Consider the following 5,037-nt stretch of genomic DNA (forward strand, 5'->3'; position numbering starts at 1 on the left):
ATATTTAAATGATTGGGCCAATAAGCATCCCAGTTTAAATGATTTGAAACAATACATTTGCACAAGTAGCCTATATGTTTCAAGTGTTGTCTGTGTTTCAAGACTGTTTTTAATGAACGCATTTTGTCAGGTTAAGCAAACTAATTCAGGTGTTCTCTCATTGCGCGTCTCAAAGGAAAGAGCGCGAAGGTAACGTTTAATATTCTATTCGTTAATTAGATCGTTAGAAAGAAAGGCTTTCAAAGAAATTCAAAAAACTTGTTGACATTTACGGACCTCAGAGAACTAGAAGGAGCGCTGCGGCAGGACTTCAGAGACAGCGAAAGAGGGAGGGAGGGGGTGTGTGCGTGAGAGAGACAGAAGAGAAAGAGATAGAGATGTAGAGAGAGGATGAAAGAGAGAGCAGAGAAGACAGCAGCACGAAACGGGACAGTGTACTATTGCGTTCTAATCGTTGCTCCGCACTAAATAAAATAATCGATGTTTTAGTCTCAGGTGCTGATCATATTATTCAAAGCTTTTGTGCTTTTTTAAAGTGATATACGCTATAAAGTGTGTTCTCATCTAGCTTTGGAGTCTCATGTAACTATGCAAGATCTTTAACTATATACACTGAGGCGGAAAAGGCGCAACACACAGTATGCAAAGCGTAAGTGACCGATTTAACAACAAAAGTTATTTTGGATACTCGGCTTGAAACGGACTGGTGACTTTGAATTGAAGTCTCCCGCGTGATGAAATGGTGAAAACCTGCAACTTCAGCTCGGTAAGTTCTTGAAACACCTGACGATATATTGCTCAGTCTGAATCCGTTACGATGTGAGCTCAGAATGCAGTGACTCTATAGAGATTCATTTCTGAACGTTAAAATCTTTCGTTAAAATTAACGTTAAAATGAAAACGTTAAAATTAAAACGTTCATTTTTATTACGTTCATTTTTTTTTTTAACAAAAACTATAATTGAAAGCTTGTTTTGGAGTAAAAGCTGAATGCGTATGAATGACTTGAGATGATGTCTGTTTCCTCTCTGTCCTGAATCCTATTGAAAAATACCTAGCTGTTTTGGAACATGTTTGCGTTTTTTTGTTTGGTGTGAGATTGTCTACGAGCTTGCTACCAGGTAGAAACAGGTATCATGTTTCAAATGACAGGTAGCATATTAAACTGGAATTTCCAGCAGAAAAGTGCTCTGGCAGCATATCATCTGGTAGCGTATCATGATTTATATTACAAGTTAATGCAAACCTGAGATAAACAACAGGTAGGAAACATCAGCATGAGAAACTCATAATGCACCACAAATAAGATGTTTAATGGATGCATTCCCTGCCGAAAAACACAACTGAAAGTGGTTTGATGGTTTAATATTGTGTTTGCAGGTTTAATTTTCGGGTAGTTTAAATTGTTCTTAGCACGGTTGATAGTCAAAACTTATAGCACAGAGTCAGACCATATTTCTTTCCTATTTTCTTTCCTAACACCCCCCCACCTCATTTTTTTAATAAAGGAAGTCCACTGTGGTGTTAATTAGCCATCTTGATTATGATGATGATTATGATGATGCTCAATCCATCAGGCTGAGTTTTTGAATGTCTACATAGCATCGCACCTGGCATGGATGACCATTGTTAAAGGTCATGGGCATGATCAGCGTCAATGTGTGTGTGAGTTTTACAGTCTATCAGGATGTATAAACTCTCACAAGTGGTGTGATAATATACGAAGGGCAGAGCACTGTTCACTGTAACTCACGGAACGGCAACGTCGTTCAATCACTTTTTGCCTTTCTCTCGCCTGTCACCTCCTTCCTCCTGCTTTGTCACCCTCCCTTGTCTGACTCTCATGCCAACACACAGCACAACTGCAGTATGTGAGATGGACAGATAGCTGGTGTGAAAGGGAAGCATATGTGTTGGCTCTTTGAAAGCTCAGCATGAATCGTCAGCAGATAGCTGTGTCCTCTCTGAGCAAATCCGCTGTCCAAACCTGCCCGAATGACCAGACCTGATAATGTGAGAAATAATTGCATATAGGCATTCTGAAACATGATGCTTTGTAGGCCTGATCTGGTGGGAAATACACAGACATGTTAGTTTAATCTGGTGACTCATTTAAAGTATCTTTTTTACCTTTTTAATTACCACAATGCTGAGTCAAGATCATTTTTCTGTTACAAAGGTTTTGCATGTGGGAGGAATATATTCTTCTCTATTCTTTTGAGATTTACCATGTTTGTTTGTCTTTCAAATCAATTTTCTGTTTAAATTTCAGCTTTAATTTAGAAATGTTTTTGGATAGAAACTAACTGTCTATCAAACAAACATTTTTACATGGTTATATTTTGTATTAATTAGTGCTGTCAATTGATTGAAAACATTTATAAATTAATCGCAGATTTTTCTGAAATTAATTGAAAATAATCCCACCTAACATTAAAGTTTTTAAATATACTTTTATATTGCAGTAATTTCACATTCAATCTTCAAATTAATGTAGAAATAACAATAGACAGTATATTTTTAATATTTGTTTAACATTAAATTTTTTTATGACTGAAGGTGAGTATCACTGATACCAATACTACTAATGTCTCTAGGAAATAGTTTTTCCCCCTAATATTTAACGATTTACTATAGCCATTCAACATCACAGCATAATTGAGAGCTATCAATTTTAACATTTATTAGGCTTAAAAAAATAACTTCTAATTTAAGTGAACTTAAAGCAATCTTCACATAAGCCCATTATAATAAATGGCATATTTAGCTACCTGTGCCCTTCAGCAAGTAGGCAATTCATATACAGAAATTGATAAAGTTATCAAACACTATTCTAAATTAAATATAGATTAATCCTTAAAGCTACAAAAGTTATTGATTTCCTCTTTTTTCTTTTGTTCTTTGTTTAACAGACATCACAGCAGCTGGGTTATTAGATTTTTTTGACTGCTATTATTTTAAGAGCTGCTGCTGCTGCTGAACATGACATGGATCTGACACGCATCGTATTTTCTCACAACTCTTTACCTTTTCTGACCCACTTCAGGTCTTAAAGTCTCTATAATGAGCTGATGAGTTGAATCGGGTGTGTTTGATGAGGGACACAGTGCTGGGCTGCTCCAGGACATTTTTGAAAACCACTGCATTTCAGAGACATAGTCTTAAATGTGACTTATATAAAACAAATACTTTCATTCATGCACAATTTTAAGGCAGCTTTAATTGCCTTTTTGGTAAATTCATCATGACTTAACTGACAACATAACTACGACATTGCATGCTCATAGTTTCTTTTGCACTTTAATATAATACAGTGTGCGCAATTGAAGAACACGCGCTACAAGCACAGTATAGTGGCTGACAGGACAGGAAAACTCATTTTTACTGACATACGGACTGACAACATCATTCAGTAGAACACCTCAGTTCACTGTCGTTCAACTGAAACTCCCTCATCACCTGTACCTTTTGCGCACTCGTTTGACTAGCACCAGGCGCTGAGGTGAAGTTGGAGTGCGCATCTGAAAAGTCTCCCATTTGATGTGATCATAAAGATGTTCTGTGTCTAAATAAATGCAATTCTTGTCAAGAAAAAAAAGACAGAAGCAGCAGTTGTGAGTGGGGTGGCCAACCCTAGCTCCACCCCTGCGTTAATTGCATTAAATATTTTTAACACATTAAAATGAAAAAATGAATCGCCTGCATTAACATGCTAATTTTGACAGCACTAATATTAATACATCATTTAGTTTATGCAGTAAGATGTTTTTTTTTTCTTTTGCACGCCATTGCTCTCCATATTCTAGGTGATTTTAGGTTTTACAGTCCTTGTAGTGACATTTGGTTTTCACAGTGAGGGTAAAACTGACCCCTCCACACATATGTTCCATATAGGTATTCTCTAAGGATAGCTATGTGAAATCAATGAAAGAGATAAATTATACTGAGATTAAAGGTAGAAATCAGAGACATTTTTTTTTTTGAAGTATGAGTCTGTGTCTTTCAGTGGAATGTTGCATTTGTGTAACCGTGGCAACATCTCTGGAGAATCAAAGCAATTCAGGTCTTCACTTTAGTAGATAACTAGTCATGGCAGGTAGAAGGGGATTTTATATACACCGTTTCATTTCATAATTATTATGGTTTATAGGGGTTTTGTTTCATTTCATAATTATATGGTATTGGGGTTTTGTAGTAAGCATCATTTCTGTAGATTTTAGATAATAATATATTTTAATAATATATTTTATAATTTGTTTTGTGATTCATAAACGTACAGCTTAATCAAGTCTAGTATATATTTTTTTCGGAATATACAGTTTTTCTTTTGCTATAAGATAAGATAACATGTTGAATATCTGAGTGGATGTGCATTAATGTATTAAAGCATTAAAGGGGTCATATGATGCGATTTCAATTTTTCCTTTCTCTTTGGAGTGTTACAAGCTCTTGGTGCATAAAGAAGATCTGTAAAGTTGCAAAGACTAAAGTCTCAAATCCAAAGAGATATTCTTTATAAAAGTTAAGAGTCAGCCACACCTACCTAAAACGGCTCGTTCTAACACGCCCCCACATATCTACCTCACTATGTGGGAAGATTTGCATAACGCCGCCCAAATGTTCACGCAAAGAAAGAAGGCGTAACTTTTAGTCTCACTGTAGTTTTGTTGACGCTGCAGCCATGTCGTGAAGACGCTGTATGCTTCGTTGTGAAAGCGAAACTACTTTGTTTGGTCTTCCAAAAGAGGACGATATCCGCTTCGTCATGCCTAGAGCTGATCTGTGCTGGTCGCTGAGGGAATACATCAACTTTCACTGTGGACGAAGCGGAATCCAGCCGGGCGCGACCCAGCCGCCTCAGCTCACTCTAGCCCGGCCTCAGCTCACTCTATCCCGGCCTCAGCGCCCTCAGCGCACGGCCGCTGTGTTTTTCGTTGCCACTGATGATTCAAACGCGAGTTTTGAGCAGTGTAGAGTAGCGCTTGTTGTTTGTCATTTCTCCGATCACAAATGCAGACAGAGTTTTATGTTTACGCG

The 5,037-nt window shown here is 37.1% G+C and overlaps 1 protein-coding gene across 1 annotated transcript in view; it reads left to right on the forward strand.

The window, feature by feature from the left end:
- Nucleotides 1-516: 516 nt before the first annotated feature.
- Nucleotides 517-5,037, forward strand: part of LOC107694990 (5-hydroxytryptamine receptor 1D-like) — a 21,819-nt gene continuing 17,298 nt past the window's right edge. The window contains exon 1 of the mRNA XM_016494743.1: nt 517-766. The gene's annotated coding sequence lies outside the window, so the exon portion shown is untranslated. The remainder of the gene's footprint in view (nt 767-5,037) is intronic.

Source organism: Sinocyclocheilus anshuiensis, unplaced genomic scaffold (assembly GCF_001515605.1).
Source record: "Sinocyclocheilus anshuiensis isolate Anshui unplaced genomic scaffold, SAMN03320099.WGS_v1.1 scaffold942, whole genome shotgun sequence".
In the NCBI taxonomy this organism is placed as follows: Eukaryota; Metazoa; Chordata; class Actinopteri; order Cypriniformes; family Cyprinidae; genus Sinocyclocheilus; species Sinocyclocheilus anshuiensis.